Raw genomic sequence first — 20,436 nt, forward strand, 5'->3', positions numbered from 1 at the left:
AATGGCGGAGCATGATGTGGAGGCTGGTGGGGTGGAAAGAGAGGACTAGGGGAACCCTGTCATGGTTCTGGGAGGGAGGGGAAGGGGTGAGAGTAGAGGTGCGAGAAATGGGCTGGACATGGTTGAGGGCCCTGTCAACCACAGTGGGGGGGAATCTTCGGTTGAGGAAAAAGGAAGACATATCAAAAGCGCTGTCATGGAAGGTAGCATCATCAGAACAGATGCATTGGAGATGGAGAAACTGGGAGAATGGAATGGAGTCCTTACAGGGGGCAGTGTGTGAAGAAATGTAGTCGGGTTAGCTGTGGGAGTCGGTGGGCTTATAATGAATATTAGTAGGCAGCCAATCCCCAGTGAAATCGAGGAAGGGAAGTGTCAGAGATGGACCACGTGAAGGTGAGAGAAGGGTGGAAATTAGAAGCAAAATTGATAAAGTTTTCTAGCTCTGGATAGGAGCAGGAAATGGCACTGACACAGTCATCAATGTACCGGAAAAAGAGTTGGGGGAGGGGGCCTGAGTAGGACTGGAACAAGGAATGTTCGACATATCACACAGAAAGACAGGCATACTAGGACCCATGTGGGTACCCATAGCAACACCTTTTACTTGAAGGGTGAGTGGAGTTGAAGGAGATGTTGTTTAATATGAGAACAAGTTCAGCCAGGCGGAGGAGGGTAGTGGTGGATGGGGGCTGGTTGGACCTCTGTTCAAGGAAGAAGCGGAGAGCCCTCAAACTGTCCTGGTGGGGGATGGAGGTGTGGAGAGATTGGACATCCATAGTGAAGAGGAGGCGGTTAGGGCCAGGAAACTGGAAATTGTTAAAATGATGTAGGGTGTCAGAAGAGCCACGTATGTAGGTGGGAAGAGACTGGACCAGTGGAGAAAAGATAGAGTCAAGATAGGAATAAATAAGTTCAGTGGGGCAGGAGTTGTAGTAAATGCTTGGATTTCAGACTGAAGGATGGTAGACAGTGATGTTCCCCAAGAGTCAGTGCAGGGACCACTGCTTTTTTTGCTATTGTAAATGACTTGGGTCTTGGAATACAGAGAAGATCCTCAACATTCGCTGATGACACCAAACTTAGAGGTATGGCAAACAATGAGGATGATATGAATTGCCTGCAACAGGACATAGATAGGCTAGCAGAATGGGCAGAGAGGTGGCGGATGGAATTTAATATTGACAAGTGTGAGGTGATGCATTTTGGCAGAAGGGATAGGGAGAGGCAATATATACTTTATGGCATAGTTCTAAAGAGTGTGAAGGAACAGAGGGACCTGTGAGGATGCATGTGCATCGATCTTTGAAGGTGACCAGACATGTCAAGAGAGTGTTTAGTAAAGCATATGGGATCTTGGGCTTCATAAACAAAGGTATTGAGTACAAAAGCAGGGAAGTTATGCTGAACCATTATAAAGCTCTGGTTAGGCCCCAACTGAAGTATTGCATCCAGTTCTGGTAACCACACTTGAGGAACGATGTGAGGGTCCTTGAGAGGGTGCAGAGGAGATTTACCAGAATGGTTCCAGGGATGGTAGATTTTAGTTACAAGGTTTGTTGGAAAAACTGCAGTTGTTCTCCTTAGAACTAGGGTGTCAACTGGAGATTGAGGGGAGATTTAATGGAAATGTACAATATTATGACAGGCTTAGTTAGATAAGTTAGACAAGAAAAATCTGTTCCAATTAACTGATGGTACAAGGACTAGGGGACACAGATTGAAGATTTTAGGCAAGTGATGCAGGGGGAATATGAGGAAGAACATTTTTTTATGCAGCGGGTGGAACTTGCTGCCCACAAGGGTGGTGGAAGCGGAGACAATCAATGAGTTCAAAAGGAAATTGGATGCCCATTTGAAACAAATAGACTTGCGGGGCTACGGCTATCGAGTGGGGGGAGTAGGACTGACTAAATAGCTCAGTGGAGAGCCAGCATGGACACGATGGGCTGGATGGCCTCCTTCTGTACCATGTTTGACCCTATGACTCTATTGATTTTTGCATTTTAAAATATGAAGAAGAAGCCTGACCCTAGAAATATGTGTTGGCATCAATAGTGGCTGAATATATTGTTATGACCAGGTGAGAAAGGGGTCTAGCGTTCCCTCTCAGCCTTCACCTGGTCTTACTGTAACAGGGTTTAATTTTAAGTACACTGTTTTTTCAGCTTCCCCATAGTGAATCCTTGTTCACTAACTTCCTATTATAAGGCAAAGAAACTAGCCAAACAGGTTTTCTTAGGTTTAAAGAAAAAAGGTCGAACTTTATTAAGCATAAACCCTAATTCAGTTGACGCCTACGGATACGTGAAATGCCCACACTAGCATGCATATGCAATACACACATGCAGATGGAGACAGAAAAGAGCAGAAGAAATAAAGTGGAAAAGTTTGAGGCAATACCTGAAGACGGTTTTGGTTACTGTTCTTCAAACTCACTATGAAGTCCTTGATTGCAGATAGGTCTTGCTTTTTGTTGGGGCTCAGTATTCTTCTTAAACCTTGTTCAATATAGGAGACTTTTCTCTCTTGAAGTTGATGTGGCCTCAGTGGGTCCAGAGGCTTGTGAGAGAGAGATGGGAGCAGACAGGAGAGGTCTTCTCACTCCGGGAGCAAAAAAGTCTTTTCCAGTTCAAACTCTTTGTACAATTCAGAAAACCCCAGGTTGCCAAGCAGGTTAGTCTTGTGACTAGCAGGTCTGACCACATCTATTTGTGGATTCTCTTGCCTTAGCCGACCCTGGAGTGTCTCTTCTTACACACTGTACCTGGTGCTCAAAGTCCATTGTGGGTTAAATTGGAACAGGGAATAGCCCCTTTGTCCCTCCAAGCACTGCTTGTTAGTATGAAAATGTTTCTTTTCCAGCCCCGGCTGATCTGTTTAACAAGTCATGTTCTCGCTCCAGCAACAGTTTAAAATCAATGTTCATATGACAAAATCAATATGCTTCATTCTTGGCAGGTCTGCATGACAATATGATATTTCTCTATGTGATATTTTAATGTACTACTACTGAAATAACAGGCAGAGAATGTCATTTGACCATAAGTGGTCAATATAATCTGCAATCAGCAGCAACAATAGTTTTTAGACGATGTTTGCAATAATCAAATGATGCAACTTTATGAACAAAAATACAACACACAAAAGAATTTATAAATTATATGTCATTTAAACTTACTAATTTTCTATTGGAACTGAGGAGTCCATGAAGTTGAATTGAATCCATCTTGACCAGCAGCTTACTCCTGGACATGATCCCCCTAAGGATGACCTCTTCAAAAGACTATTGAAGATTTTATTTAATCTTATGAAATCTAGATGTTAATTAGTTGGGCATCTGGACTCGGAGCTGAAGCACAATCAATAGAGACTGGATTTCAAGCAACTGATCCTTCTTTGGTAAAAATGAATATATAACATTAAGTGTGCTGCCTTTTTAGACCGTGACTACCTAACTCAATCTGGATTGGACCTCAGTTGTGTATCTGTGTGCCATGAACTAGAGGGCGTCTAAGAGCCTCCAATGTTATCCATGAGCCCAACAAAGGATGTGCAGTTCCACTAGAAGGCAGACATTGTTTTGATTGAGTGATAAATTCTTTCCATGTGATTATTTTCAGGCCAAAATTAACACTCATTTGGATAAGTGTGGATTAATTAAGGAAATCTAGCATGGAATTGTTAAAGGCATGTCATGTTTAACTAACTTGATTTGAGTTTTTTGATGAGGTGACAGAAATGATTGATAAGGGTAATGCGGTTGATTTGGTGTATATGGACTTTGAAAAGGCCTTTGATAAAGTGCCACATAATAGGCTTGTCAGCAAAGTTGAGGCCCTTGGAATAAAAGGAACAGTTGCAGCATGGATACGAAGTTGACTGAGTAACAGGAAATAGAGTAGAGGCGAACAGTTATTTTTTGGAGTGGACAAAGGTATACAGTAGTGTTTCCCAGGGGTCAATACTAGGACTTGATGCATATTAATGACTTGGACTTGTGTGTATTGGGAACAATTTCAAAATTTGCAGATAACACAACTTAGAAGTACTGTGAATGGTGAGGAGGATAATGATAGACTTCAAGACTGCACATGTCCCTTCTAAGCCACACAACATCCTGACTTGGAAATATATCGCCGTTCCTTCACTGTGGCTAGATCAAAATATTGGAACTCCCTCCCTAACAGCACTGTAGGTGTACCTGCACCAGATGGACTGCAGTGGTTCAAGAAGGCAGCTCATCACCACCTTCTCAAGGGCAATTAGGGATGGGCAACAAATGCTGGCCTTGCAGGGACGTCCACATCTCATGAAATGAATTTTAAAAATAGGCTGGTGGAATGGGTGGACATGTAGCAGATGAAATTTAATGTAGTGAAATGTGAAGTGATACATTTTGGTAGGAAGAACAAGGAGAGGCTATATATACTAAAGGGTACAATTCTAAAAAGGATGCAGGGACAGAAACACCTGGAGGTATATGTGCACAATTTGTTTAAAGTGGCAGGGCAGATTGAGAAAGTGGTTAAAAAGGCATACGGACCGCAGGCTTTATAAATCGAAGCACAGAGTGCAAAAGCAAGGAAGTTATAATGAACATGTATAAAAGACAGGTTCAACCTCAACTGGAGTATTGTGTCCAATTCTGATCACCACACTTTAGGAAGGATGTGAAAGTGTTAGAGAGGGTGCAGAAAATATTTACAAGAATGGCTCCTGAGATGATTCTTTTTTGTATTCTTTCACGGGATGTGGGCATCACTGGCAAGCATTTGTTGCCCATCCCTAATTGCCCTTGAAAATCGAATGGCTTGCTAGGCATTTCAGAGGGCAGTCAAGAGCCAACCACATCGCTGTGGGTCTGGAGTCACTTGTAGTCCAGACCAGGTAAGGATGGCAGATTTCCTTCCCTAAAGGACATGGTGAACCAGATGGGTTTTTAACAACAACTGATTATAGTTTTATGGCATCATTACTGAGACTATCTTTCAATTCCACATTTTTTATGAATCAAATTTATTAATTAATTGAATGTAAATTCCACCAGTTACCATGGTGGGATTTGAGCCCATGTCCCCAGGACATTAACCTGAGCCTCTGGATTACTAGCTCACTATAAAAACCCATCTGGTGCACTAATGGCCTTTAGGGACAGAAATCTGCCATCCTTAGCTGGTTTGGCCTACATGTTACACCAGACCCACAGCAATGTGGTTAACTCTGAAAATGCCCTCTGAACTATGAAATGGCCTAGCAAGCCACACAGTTCAAGGGCAATTAGGGATGGGCAATAAATGCTGACCTAGCTAGCGATGCCCACATCCCACAAACAAATTTTTAAAATTACCACTCTATCACCATCTCCCCTATGAGGGACTTCAGTTACGAGAGATTGGAGAAGTTGGGTTGTTCTGCTTGGAGAAGGGAAGGTTGAGAGGAGATTTGATAGAGGTATTCAAAATCATAAGGGAGGTAGAATAGATAGAGAGAAACTGTACCCTTTGGCAGAGGGGTTGAGAACCAGAGGACACTGATTTAAGGTAATTGGCAAAAGAACCAAACGAGACATAAGAAAACATGAGAGTCAGGGTGGACTCAAAGGGCCAAATTACCTCCTTGTTTGCTGTAACCATTCTATGATTCTATGAGTCAGTGTTTTGTTTAGTCAATTGGGTATCTGTATGTGAATCATTGAATTATCTTGGCCAGTCACAAAGTTAGTTGACAAATGTTTAGGTTAATTACTTGTTAACCTTTCTCGCTCTCATTCTCTCTTGTTCTCACTTTTGTTGTCTTTCTCTCTCTTTTCCCCTCCCTGTTTGACTGTTAGTCTCAAACTTGCTATCATTTTGACAGTCAATCTTTCTTTCTCTTATCAGTCTGCCCCTCTCTCATTCTGTCCCAAACCATCTTTCTCAATATCAGTCTGTTGGTGAGTTAATCTTTCTTAGGCAACCTGCAATTTTTGGCCAATTAAACCCATGAGAATGGCATGTAAATCATTACAAATAAAAGAGAAAAATTAATACTGACAACCGATCTGTGTGTAGAGGAAGATATAATGGGCTGATTTCATTTTGGGTGGAGATTGGGTGGGTGGTGCAATTACACCAGTCGCAGAGAGGCCAGCAGAAGGTGGGAAGATTTTCGTGGGGAGAAGAGATATATTCATGGCCCCACAAAAATCAGTACCACAGGATTTGTATTGCGTTTTCTGAGCTTCCTGCAGTGGTCTTTTTAAAGACAGCTGGTTAATTGTACCATGCCTAGTACCAATAAGTGGAGCGTCCAGATCAAATGCTACATCCTTTGATACCTGAAAAGTTACTTGCGGTCCTACAAATGGCATAAGGCTCTGCTTTGTAGATTACAAGTAGGTTCCCTTCTGAAAGAGTTGGGCACTCTGGCTACAGAGGTTATGAAAATCGGTCACAATAACTTGTTTGCCTTGTTTTGGCCTCAGTCTCCTCTGCCAAAGCTAACAACTCCACCAAAATCATCCTGGACAACTGATGGGTTCTTTTCTGTCTCTTTAAACCCATTACTTCCAACAGTAAGTGTGAGGAGCTCCTGGATTATTTTTGTCACCAAGATTGAGACCATCAGTTCAACCAGCTCTGCGCTCTTCCCTCTTCTAATTTCCAAAGTCAAGCCTCCCTCACAGTCCTCTCTGCATTAGCTTGAACCCATGGCTTTCTCTTGCTTCTCTTCGATCTTCCTTCATGCTATTTTCAGATTCATGAGACCCACCCCCTATTCCCTTGACTCCACACCCACTAAACTGCGAACCACCCTACTTCGCTTCTTGACTCAGCTGCTAGCTGACACTGAAAATGATTTCCTTTCCTTAGGTATTGTGCCACTCCCTTTCAAAGCAACAGTCTTTAGGTCACTCCTCTGGCTTTGCAAATTACCACCCATCTGCAACCACTCTTCTTCTCCAAGGCCCTTGAATGTGTTAGAAAAACAGAGAGTGCTGGAAATACTCAGCAGGTCTGGCAGCATCTGTGGAGACAGAGAAAGGTTTAACATTTCAGGTCTGTGACCTTTCATCAGAACTGGCAAAGGTTAGAAATGTAATGGGTTTTGAGCAAGTGAAATGAGGAGGGGAGGGAAGAAGAACAAAAGGGATGGTCTGGAGGGTTTAAATGACAAGGGTGTCATTGGAACAAAAGGCAATGGGAGTGGTAATAGGTGTAGTAAAAGACAAAGTGTTGTCCAGAGAGAGTGTTAATGGCAGAATAATGAGCAGTTCTGTCCGAAAGCAAAACCATGAAAAATGTTTAAGACTGGAATGTGGTTTAAAAAAAATCAAAATGATGGTCATGGTCTGAAATTATTTAACTCAATGTTGAGTCCAGAAAGCTGTAAGGTGCTGAATCGGATAATGGGGTGCTTTCCTTAAGCTTGCGTTGAGCTTCACTGGAACACTGCAGCAGGCTGAGGACAGAAATGTGGGTGTGAGAGCATGGTGGTGAATTAAAATGGCAAGCAACTGGAAGCTTGGAGTCATGCTTGTGGACTAAGCAGAGGTGTTCTGCAAAGCGGTCACCCAATCTGGCCATTTGGTCTCGCCAGTGTAGAGGAGACCACATTGTGAGCAGTGAATACAGTATACTAAATTGAAAGAAGTACAAGTAAATCTCTGCTTCACCTGGAAGGAGTGTTTGGGAGCTTGGATGGTGAGGAGAGAGGAGGTAAAAGGGTAGGTGTTACACCTCCTGCGATTGCAAGGGAAGGTGCCGTGGGAATGAGATGAGGTGTCGGGGGTGATGGAGGAGTGGACCAGGGTGTCATGGAGGGAATGGTCCTTTCGGAATGCTGACACAGGAGGGGAAGGAAAGATGTGTTTGGTGATGACATCATGCTGGAGGTGGTGGAAATGATGGAGGATGATCCTTTGGATGAGGAGGCTGGTGGGGTGGAAAGTGAGGACAAGGGGAACCCTGTCGCGGTTCTGGGAGGGAGGGGAAGGGGTGAGGGCAGAAGTGCAGGAAATGGGTTGGACACGGTCGAGGGCTCTGTCAACCACAGTGGGGGGAATCCTTGGTTGAGGAAAAAGTAAGACTTATCAGAAGCGTTGTTGTGGAAGGTAGCATCATCGGAACAGATGTGACAGCGATGGAGAAACTTGGAGAAAGTGAACGTATTGTTGCCTCCCAAATCTGGCCATATCTTTTCTAGAGTTCCATGTTTGAATCTCTCCAATCAGGTTTCTGTCCCTGCCACAGCACATAAAAAGGCACTAACTCAAGTCACAAATGGCATCCTCTGTGACTATGGTACAATATCCCACCTTGTGCTCCTTTACTTCTCTGCAGCTTTTAAAACAGTCAAGCTCACTAACCTCCTCAACACCTCTGTTCCTGCCAAAGGTCATCTGCCACCAAAATCCTCATTCAAGACTTTTTCATCTTTAGACTTGACTATTCCAAGGCTGAGCTGGCAGGCCTCCTATGCTTCATGCTCTGTAAACACCGTTCATCCAACTTTCAGCTGTCCTCCACCAGGATCTATCATAGTATCCTCATTGACTCTTGGTACACCAACATCTTCAATTTAAAATCCAGCTCTACAATACCTCCCCCATACCCCCAAACTCTCTTTTACTCTGACTCTGGCCTTTTGTGCATTCCACCCTCCCTTTGTCCAATCGTTGGCGGCAAGCTTTCAGCTGCTTATGCCCAACACTCTGGAATTCCACCCCTAAGCCCTTCTGCCTCTCCACCTCTGTCTCCTCCTTTAAGACCCTCCTTAAACCCCACCTCCTTGACCCAGCTTTTAGTCACCACTTCTAACATTTCCTTCTTTGGCTCTGCATTTGCCTGTGTGAAGTGTCCTTGGGATTTCTTTTTATGTTAAAGGTGCTATATAAATGCAAGTTGTTGCTGTTGTCTTTCTCTCCATTCCTTTATATGTCATCAATCAGCATCTCATTCTTACTCTCTCTGCCATTTCGTTAGCTTCTCTCTCAGTCCATCAAACACTTCACAATAACAGGCACAGAACTTTATCTCTTAGTCAGAGATTGTTCCTTTACTCTTGGATTGGATACAAGAGGTCAGTTCTAGTTGATGGTAGCGGTCAGTGCACTTACACTGACCTCCTCAACCATGAAACAGGCATTCACAAGCTACTTATGCATTTAACAAAACCCCCTTAAAGTGAATATTACCTTCATCACTACCATTCTAAATTTGGGTTTAGTCCCCTGCGGGTTCTGAAACCTCCAGCCTTTCAACCAAAGTATTTATGACGCTCCAATAAATTTAGGAGAACCAGCAAGATCTTTGATAGTCTGAAAAAACAAGTGCATGGAAAAAAAGAATTATTGTCCACTTCTATGCAGCTCTGATGATTAGCTTTAATCAGGTAGGCTACTTCTATGGATGGAGGACTTAAAGCTCATAATGAAATTAAAGGCTTAGGTTATGGGGTTAATGATGGGGAAATAAATACAAATGCTTCAGGTTAAAACTCTCTTTGCATTGTGGCCTAGTTAGTCATTAACAATGAGAGAAAAAGGCTGTGTTTTAGCAGAGGATTGCCATTATTCTGTTATGAAGTCAAATCGAAATGAGATGTTACTGAAATGCACATGGCACTTCATTGCAGAAAGTAATCAGTTTTGATTACTGTATGCATCAAGCACATTTACTTACTATGTATCTTTTAAAATGTATATGAAGCTCCAATATGTCATTTTCAATGTAATAAGTTGTAATTCCATGACTTATGTCATGCAGATAACATGGCAATAAGACCTGGAAGTGCTGTTGGACTACTGCCACCAATATTCCCAATTAGAATTTGCAACATTAAAAATACTGGAACTAAAGAGAAGAGGCAGATAAAATACTGCCACAATAAACCAAAGGACTCCAGAACCTGAGAACTTTTTTTCTTTCCCTTACTCTAACTCTGTAATTTTATGAGCCTATCATTGTTTAGACTTTCAATTTCCATTTATGTTATTGTGACTAGAGAATCAGTAAAGAAGATTTGTTGGGTGTCACATAAAAATCCAGGGCTTGTTCTGAAGACTCTTCTTCATTATTCTATACTCTCAGATCAGTCATAGATGCTCATAGGTTCATAGCTTTGAGGGAGGTGCTGAGTTTGATTACCAGATTCCACCAACTTTCTGCAAAATGCTCAGTAACTTACAAATTAGAGCAGGTAGGAGGTAATTAAAAAGTGCATGTATTCGAAAGTAGCAAGTCTGTGCATATACTACCAATAGGAGCACTGGCATGAAAGGCCCTGAGAACAAACATATGGCTCCTCAAATTAACATTAATACAAACATTATTGCTATCATGCACCATACTTTCTGTGTCCCAGCCTTTTCTGCTTTGCTCAATATTTTCAGCTTTGTAATTCAGAACAAATAAGTAGCTTCAACAGTATTTTCTCTTTAACAAAAGAAAGAGCTTGCGTCTTTCACAATCTCAGGCTGTCCCAAAGTGCTTTACTGTCAATAAAGTCCTTTGAAGTGTAGTCACTGTTTTACAAGGAAGCTTTGCGTGTTAAAAGGGTCCTGTTGAATGGAACAGGCAGGCGCTCCAGGCACCCAACAGTAGACCCTCTCAAAATGTTGCTGGCATCTTTGCTGATGTTAACAGGGCAGTTAGACTGCCATCCCCATTTTGTGGCTGTTACTGCCCTGCTAGCAGCCAGGCGCTGCTTCACAAACCACTGACCACCTCCAGGCGCGTATCCATTGTCTCTCGAGATAAGGAGGCCCAAAAGAAAGAAAGAACTGCCCTGCTAACACCAGGTAATACAAGTGAAAATTGGCCCCATCATGTGAAATGTTCAAGTAAAAGCGGTAGATATTTGTAAGTTATCACAGAGGTAGTATGTCACAGTCAAAAGTTTGGAGACACTGAAAGATGGGGTTGAAAATGGACTATAACACCATAATCAGATTCCCTGGCCCATGCCCCTTTGACTGTGACTTTGACCAGGGTGGTAGAAGGTGAACTAGATGGACCTTTGTCTTTTTTGGTCAGTAATTTCTATGGTTTTTTTGCACCAGTTATACCCATTTTGGATTTAGTCATCATGGGGGATATTAATCTTCATATAGTCTGTGCCGATCATCAACCACCCATTTATACTAATCCTGCACTAATTCCATATTCCTACCACACCTGTCCCTATATTTCCCTACCACCTACCTATACTAGGGGCAATTTATAATGGCCAATTAACCTATCAACCTGCAAGTCTTTGGCATGTGGGAGGAAACCGGAGCACCCGGAGGAAACCCACGCAGACACAGGGAGAACTTGCAAACTCCACACAGGCAGGACCCAGAATTGAACCCGGGTCGCTGGAGCTGTAAGGCTGCAGTGCTAACCACTGTGCCACTGTGCCGCCCTAAAGGACTATCCGTAGTAAAGGACTATCTAGGGAAGAGTGACCAGAATATGATAGAATTTTATACTGAGTTTGAAACTGACTGAGATAAGTCTGAAATGAGGGCCTTAAATTTAAACAAAGCAAAATAAGCAGGTTTTGGGGACGAGTTGGCTGAGGAAGATTGGGAAACTGCATTAAAAGATATGATGATACATAAGCAATGGCTAGCATTTACAGGGTTAGCACATAATTTGCAACAAAGATAGATTCCTTTAAAGCACAAAGATTCCACAGAAAGTGTGGTCTAATGGTGGCTAACAAGAAGTGTTAAATATAGTATTAGATCAAAGGAGGAAGCTTAGAATATTGCCAAAAAGAGTAGTAAAGAGAATGAGGATGGGGAGGGTTTTGGAATTCAGCAATGGAGGACCAAGAAACTGACAAGGAAAAAAAAAGAGAATATGAGAGTAGACTAGCAAGAGACATAAAAACAGATTTTAAATGTTTCTAGAGGTATATATAAGAGTTAGTGAAAATAAACTTGGGCCCATTAGAGGCAGAGACAGGTGAAATTATAATGGGGAATAAAGAAATGGCAGAGGCATTAAACAACTAATTTGTACCTATCCTCACAGTACAGCACACAAAAAAGGTTCTGGAAATAATGGGCTACCAAGGGTCTAGCGAGAATGAGGAATTTGAAGAAATCAATACAAGTAAAGAAATAGCATTGCAGAAATTAATGGGACTAAGTGGAGACAAATCTGATGGAACTGATTACCTGCATCCTACAGTTTTAAAAGAGGTTTGTATCTGCAGAGATAGTGGATACATTGCTTTTGATCTTCCAAAATTCCTTAGATTCTAGAACAGTTCCCAAGGATTGGAAGGTAGCAAACATAGCCTCACTATTTAAGAAACGAAGAAGAAAGAAAACAGGCAACTATAGGCCAGTTAGCCTAACATCAATCGGAGGCAAAATGCTAGAATCTATTAACAGGGACGTGGTAATACGGCACTTAGAAAATATGATTAAACAGAATCAGCATGGATTTATGAAAGGGAAATCATGTTTGGCAAATCTGTTAAGAGTTTTTTGAGGCTATAACTAGCAGCATGGAGAAGGGGGAACCAGTGGTTGGAGTGTATTTGGACTTTCAAAAAGCATTCGATAAGGTACCAGACAAGAGGTTATTACACAAAATCAGGATTCATGAGATTGGCAGTAATATATTGGCATGGATTGAGGATTGACTAATGGACAGAAAACAGACAGTAGGAATAAATGGGACATTTTTAGGTTGGCAGGGTACGCTAAGGATCAGTTCTTGGGCTGCAGATATTTACAATCTATATTAATGAATTAGTTGAGGGCACAGAGTGTAATGTTTCCAAATTTTCTGATGATACAGAGTTATGTGGGAAAGTAAGTGATGAGGAAAGAGGCTGCAGAGGGATATCATCAGGTTGGATGAGTGGGCAAGAAGATGGCAGATGGAATACCATGTTGTGAAGAGTGAAATTATCCACTTTGGTAGGAAAAATAAAAAAAGCAGAATATTTTTTGAATGGTGAGAGCCTGGGAAATGTTTGCATTCAGAGGGACCTGGGTGTCCTTGTACATGAATCACAGAGGTTTACCATTGCAGGTGCAGCAAGTGATTAGGAAGGCAACTCATATGTGAGCTTTTGCTACAATGGGATTAGATTATAGAGTTAGGGAGTCTTATTATAATTATATGGGGCATTAGTGAGGCCACATCTGGAGTACTGTATGCAGTTTTGGTTTCCTTACCTAAGAAGGACACATTTCCCCGATAGGAAGTGCAATGAAGATTCACTACACTGGTTCTTGGAATGAGGGGACTGCCCTATGAGGAGAGATTGAGCAGACTAGGCCTATATTCCCTGGAGTTTTAGAAGAATGAGAGGTGATCTAATTGAAAAATAACATTCTTAAGGGGCTTGACAGGTAGCTGCTGAGGAAATGTTTCCCCTGGCTGGGGAATCTAGAAGACAGGTCACAATTTCAGAATAAGGAGTCAGCCATTTAGGACTGAGATAACGGGAAATTTCTTCACTCAAAGGGTTGTGAATCTTTGAAATTCTCTTCCCAAGAGAGTTGAGGATGCTCAGTCATTGAGTATATTCAAGACAGAGTCCAATAAATTTTTGGGTACTAAGGGAATTCAGGGTTACGGGGATAATGTGGGAAAGTGAAGTTGAGGTAGAAGATCAACCATAATCTTGTTGCATAGCGTAACAAGCTGGAAGTGCCAAATGGCCTACTCCTGCTCACCTTTCGCATGAGCTGGAGTTTGGGGTTATCGGTAAAGCAAGGGCATCACTGCTGACCATGAAGTAAATCTTGCTGAGCAATCCAGTGAACTCTGGTGAGAACTTCACCTCTATTGCTGTCAGGGGTACTGCAACTGATTGCAACATTCTTTACTGGGCATTCACAGCATGGAGCTAGAGTGATGTGAACCCCAAGTGCAGCTAGGTGCTCCTCTTAAATCTCTTATGCATGCTCCTACATGGTGCTCCCCCTGTGCTTGTAGCTGAGGTGGAGGCAGGCTGCTGACCTTGCTGCCCCGTGTCCTGGGAGAACCTTGACCATCATCCTCTGGCTGCCTGAGGCCTGGCATGCTGAGGGGCTTCTGCGCAGGTGAGGAACCTCCTCTGTCATCTTGGCTACTGGAGGCACTGGTGTCACTGGCAGAGGGGCTGGTGAGCCACTGTCCACAGCAGGATTGCCCTGAGAGGAGCCCCGAGATGTAGAGGTCAGTCACTCTTCCTCCCTTGTAAGGCACACTTGTACCGTCCTGCTGACCTGAGAAGTACAAGGGCCTGGTGAAGATTCCAGGCACCTTGTCCCCTTCTCACCTTGCCACGGCTACATTGGGCTCATGGACAAGGCAATGGCATGCAAGTCTGCGCGCATTTCCGGCATTCACTGAGTGCTATGCGGGATCATGCTCTTCGTGAGGGTTGCCAGTCTCTCCATGGAGGAGGCCATGCACAAACATGCTAGAGACATGGCAGCACTCATGGCCTGGATGAACTCCTCCATCATCCGCACATGGGTATACATAGCCTCTGGAAACTCTGCCAGATGTTCCCTGTCTTTGACTTGTCCCCTTTTTTAAAAATAGGAACGACATGAGCTAGCTTCTAGTTTAAGTCAGTCCCTGATTCTATTGAACTATTGGAGATATAGACAAGGTACCCATCCCATCTCTTAGATGGATGTTATCCAGATGTGGATATATTTATAAGCTTTTAAAAGGCCCCTATGCTGAAAAAGAAGGGTAATTTTAAAAGCCATCTCAAAGGTCTGCAAACAAGCTTTATCAGTGAAAACTGGCTATGCTGATTAATTCAATCTGGGGCATGGTCAATTATGTGGGTGGGGCCAACTTCCAGCACAATGTTTTTAAAACTAGTGCAAAAGATCTTGGCAACTCCATTTGCACTGGACGTAACTTGTGTTTGAAATGCTCAATTTGTTTTGCTGGATTGGTTGATCGTGGGCGAATTGCACTGGAAAACCTATCACAACCTGACGGAAACTCTGCCCCCTCCCCCTTGTATTTATATTTATATTTATATTTGTTTGATTGATGTCATCCATTAAAATAATTTCACTGTTCAGGTAACACCTGTTTTTAAAATCAGAACTGGACATTAACAACAAACTGATGTAACTGAATATAATTGGCTCTAGGAAGAGGGCAGTAAAATCTAGAAATGGATGTAGAACTGGGTAATAATTACCAGAACTAGTTACTAGTGATTAGAATATCCAGAACTGGACATGGAGTATTAATAACCGGCAGCGAGGCCTGGACAATGTATGTCAGCCAAGAGCGACGTCTCAATTCATTCCATCTTCGCTGCCTCTGGAGAATCCTTGGCATCAGGTGGCAGGACCATATCTCCAACACAGAAGTCCTCGAGGCGTCCAATACCCCCAGCATCTACACCCTACTGAGCAGCGGCGCTTGAGATGGCTTGGCCATGTGAGCCGCATGGAAGATGGCAGGATCACCAAGGACACATTGTACAGCGAGCTCGTCACTGGTATCAGACCCACCGGCCGTCCATGTCTCCGCTTTAAAGACGTCTGCAAATGCGACATGATGTCCTGTGACATTGATCACAAGTTGTGGGAGTCAGTTGCCAGTGATCGCCAAAGGCGGGGCTAAAGTGTGGCGAGTTGAAGAGACTTAGCAGTTGGCAGGAAAAAAGACAGAAGTGCAAGGGGAGAGCCAACTGTGTAACAGCCCCGACAAACAATCTTATCTGTAGCAACTGTGGAAGAGACTGTCACTCTCGAATTGGCCTTTATAGCCACTCCAGGTGCTGCTTCACAAACCACTGATCACATCCAGGCGCTTACCCATTGTCTCCCGAGACAAGGAGGCCAAAGAAGATGGCCAGATACAGTTCTGGACATTGCTAACTAGAGCATTAGGTTTGAAATTTCTGCAGCTTGCTTCAATTTTCATAACAGAATTCAGATTGAGTTTGTTCATTAAAAAGCATCGAACATGCACAAAAGGAAAATGGGCTTCCGGGGCTGACAGGAGTAACCAATATGCTAACAGCAGAAATAAAGGCCCAGAATTTGCTGTCAGTGGCAAAGCGAGAGTGCTCACCACTGATCTTGAAGAAAGTTGCCCATAAAGATCTAGCGATCTCTGTGTCTTTGTGTTCCTCTCTCCCGATGGCAGTTTAAATCTGATACCAAGGCTGGAATTTTACGGTCTGCCCCAATGTGGGCTAGTGGCGGGGGGTGGGGGGGGGAGCAAAACATTGAGTGGGAGACGGGGGGGGATGCCGTTCCCGACGCCTTCCTGCCTCCACTGCAATTTTATGTGGGGCAGTGCTGCCGAGAAACGGCCCACCTGCTCCAGGCCAATTAAGCGCCTTAAGTGGCCAATTGAATGCCATGTAAGGGCCTCCCCCCACCATTGCTGGTATTTTACCTGAGGCGGGTGGGCGGCGAAGGTCCCAACAACACCGCCAGGTAAAACCTGGCGGCCATTTTGCAAGCTGGGGCGGGTGGTGAGGCCCTCCTGATCGGGCACCCTGTGGCCCACGGAAGGCCGGTCCCGAAGCCCCAACCGTCCCCAACGCACAACACTCCCCTCCCCTAACCGATCCCCCTTGCCTTGCTGGGGCCCAGCCAACAGTCCCCAGTGAGGCCCCAAAAACTTACCATCTTTTGCCATCCTTTCTCATCTTGCTGAAACTGGGTGTAGTCCCAGTAGTGGTCACTGATCCGGGTGGCGCTGCTGGGACTAAGAGCTGCCTGCCCCCTGATTGGACAGCAGCTCCATTAGGGGGGACTTCCTGACTCAAGGAGGTGGAAGTCCCACCCAAGGCCAATTAAGGGCCTGGGGAGTGAAAAATCCCATTGCGGCTCTCGGGGCTTGGTGGAGGCGGGCTCGCCCCTGGCTTTTCGGCTGGTGGATGGGACCAAGTCAAGAGGATCTTCAGGCACGCAGCAGCAGTGATATTTGCAAGTAGATAAGGAGTTGATCACATTGAAGTATTCATACACATTAAAAGCACTGATTATCCTTCACTTTAATTTAAATTTCATATGGTGAAATAAATAACTATAACTGGATTAAGATAGAAAAAATTATGTCGATTTTTTATTATGGAGAAATTTGGCAATCCACAAATATAAAATTAGCTTCCTATGCCAGTAAGGGTGTTTATCAATAATTCTGAAGTTAGTACCTTGTTAAAAACCCAGTTACACCCCTTTCGACAAGGTAGAATTTTTTCAAGGGTTTTACATTGAGACTAATAGCATAGAAGTGAAAGTTCTGGTCAATTCATGATTGCAATGGAGATGCCAGTCAGTGGGAACCTTGCCAGCGCTGCCTATGGAGCAGCTTGAACTCATTGACAGTAGCACTTGGACATCCGCCTTATTTTGTGCTTTTGTGGCCTCCAGAAGTTACTACCAATTTTAGCAGAGAAATGACGGCGAACGTTGACAGTTTCCAGGCTAATGAACTGAAGAATAACACGGTAAAGCAAAATAAGATCAGTGAGAAAAGATAGAAATTGGGTTGAAGTGAGAAGCGTGGGACCGAGGTCACTCCCTTCCCTTTGGTGTCTGTCGAGCCCGGCTTAATGCTCTTTCCTAAGACAGCGAAACATATTTTAAAGTTTTATCGCTCCTTTCCTTCGAAAATGGCACAACCTCCTCTCGGAGACACCAGATGACACATGAGCTGCGCCTAAAGTTGTCTGATTTTATTTCTGCATCGTGTTCAGATAATAAAAGGGGCCAATGGAGCTAAAGAACCGCTCCTGCATCCTTCTTATACACGCGTGGGATCATCCTTGTTGTCAGCGTGGGTGGAAATTGTGTAAAATCGGTCACTTTGAAATATCCTTGGTGACATTTAATAATCAATGCCCACTAGGACCAGCACCATCCCAACAGTGAAAGTTAACACAGCTGCTAGCTTCAGTTGGAACTCCACTAGACGGAGAAAATACCTAAACTTAACTATGAATATGTATTCAAATAAAACCAATTTGTAGAGGAAGCGTTAATGTGGGTGGAAGTTGTCTGAGGCGGAGATCTGCCCAGACTACTCTGTGACTGTCTACAAGCGGGAGGAGTGGGCTGCACAGAATCTCCATTATAGTCTGCACTTGGCCGCTGGCTTTGCTTGTCGCATCCATTCATGTGTGTGCCGTATGTTATCCGATGAATTACACTTTTTGTTCTTTTCTTTTAAGCCTTTATTAATGTCTGTGCGCGTGACAGGTATTATTTCATGCGGATAAAGCGGCGGCAGTGTAGCAGGGTTTCAATTAACCTCAACAACCGTTAAAAAGACAAATGGAAATCTCATTATACACCCAGCTCCTTGATGGAACCATTAATGTCATCTATTTTCCTAACACTGTGTTAGCTATAAATGGGGCCTCTTCATGTTTTCGAGGCCCAGGGGTTGTTTTATTACTTAAATTCCTGATTTAAAAAGCATTTCTACAAACTTTAAATAAGTCAAGCACTTCCACTGTCCAGCATGGTTTGACAATAAAGCAGGAAATACAATTTTAACAGTGTCTGGGGAAGAAGACGCATGATCCTTTCGTTCAGTAGCAGGTGAAATGGCTTTTCCTTTCACAATGGTCAGTATGCCAAATGACTTTGGCTGATGGACAGGGTGTGCAATGAGATTGAGAGTGTAATCTGAGCCTGTTTCCAGCTCACCTGGCAGAGCCTGTGTCGTCAAGAAGCTGCCGGCAATCTCTGAAAAGGAGGATTACTCCCTTTGGTAATCCTGCTCCACTGAACCAGCATTTTCTCATTATACAGCTGTGTGCCACCTCCATATTGCACTGTTGAAAATCCATTAAGGATTGATATAGTTTTGTAGGGTGTGTCCTACAATAACCTGGAATTTGGTATGGTGATCACATATGCCTCATTAATGTTATACACACAGTAGTTTCCAGTATACTGATTAGGTCTGCCAATTTTTCCAGTAATCCAAAGCTATATGATGCAATTGCTGGTTCAATAAGAGAGAAGGGGGTTCATGCGACTGACAATTATTCAACGATACACATAGACAGATCTACCACAAATTGACTAAGGCCAAAACGCAGTAGGTTTGATTCTGAAAGGTTAGTATTTTGGGTTGGCAGCTGCTCGTGGCCTGCACTTTCCCAGTGACCACAGGACATGTGAATAATTTTGGCTGTTATGGTCTGATTTCAAAAAGGACATAGCCTTGTATATTGTGGGTTGATGATAACTCCCAGGCCTCATTTAAACTGTGGCAGCCAACTTCCCACCTGGAAAATCATATGGCTCAGATTACTTCTGGTGACCTAAGGTAGACAGAGGGATTGGCTTCCAGAGCCATCTTGCAAGAGTCTAACATTCAGGATGGGGTAGGGGTGGAGTCTGTGAAAGAGGAAATGTAAGCTTTCTTATTTCCACCTCCATAACAATACCCACCTGACTCCACCAATGCCTCAACTGATCTGTTGCTGAAACCCTCATTCATGCTTTTGATACCTCTAGACTTGACTATTCCAATGCATTTTTGGCCGGTCTCCCACGTTCTGCCCTCCATAAACTCGAGGTCATCCAAAACTCTGCTTCCCATATCCTAACTCGTACCAAGTCCTATTCACCCAACATCCCTGTACTTGCAGATTGGCTCCTGGTCAAGCAACGCCTCAATTTTAAAATTCTTATCTTGTTTTCAAATCCCTCCATGGCCTCACCCTTCTCTTTCTCTCCAATCTCCTCTAGCCCTACAAACCTCTGGCATATCTGCACTTCTCCAATTCTGGCCTTCTGAGCATCCCTGATTTTAATTGCTCCACCATTGGTGGCCATGCCTTCAACTGCTAAGGCCCTAAGCTCTGGAGTAACATGCACTGTGGATAAAGGGGAGCCCATTGACTTACTGTACTTGGATTTCCAGAAGGCATTTGACAAGGTGCCACATAAAGGGTTATTGCTCATGGTGTAGGGGTAACATATTTGCATGGATAGAAGATCGGCTGGCTGGCAGAAAACAGAAAGTATGCATAAATGGGTCCTTTTCTGTTTGCCAGGATGTGATGAGTGGAGTCCCGCAGGGGTCTGTGCTGGGGCCTCAACTTTTTACAATTTATGTCAATTACTTAGATGAGGGGAATGATGGCATGGTAGCTAAATTTGCAGATGACACAAAGATAGGTAGGAAAGTATGTTGTGAAGAGGACATAAGGAGGTTGCAGACTGATGTAGATAGGTTGAGTGAATGGGCAAAGAATCTGGCAGATGGAGTATAATGTGGGAAAATGTGAAGTTGTTCACTTTGGCAGTAAGAATAAAAAAGCAGAGTATTACTTAAACGGAGAATGACTGCAAAATTCTGAGGTGCAGAGGGATTTAGGTGTTCTAGTGCATGAGTTACAAAAATTTAGTATGCAGGCACAGCAAGTAATAAAGAAGGCAAATGGAATGCTATCCTTTATTACGAGAGGAATTGAAAATAAAAGTAAGAATGTTATGCTTCAGTT

Source organism: Heterodontus francisci, chromosome 1 (assembly GCF_036365525.1).
Source record: "Heterodontus francisci isolate sHetFra1 chromosome 1, sHetFra1.hap1, whole genome shotgun sequence".
In the NCBI taxonomy this organism is placed as follows: domain Eukaryota; kingdom Metazoa; phylum Chordata; class Chondrichthyes; order Heterodontiformes; family Heterodontidae; genus Heterodontus; species Heterodontus francisci.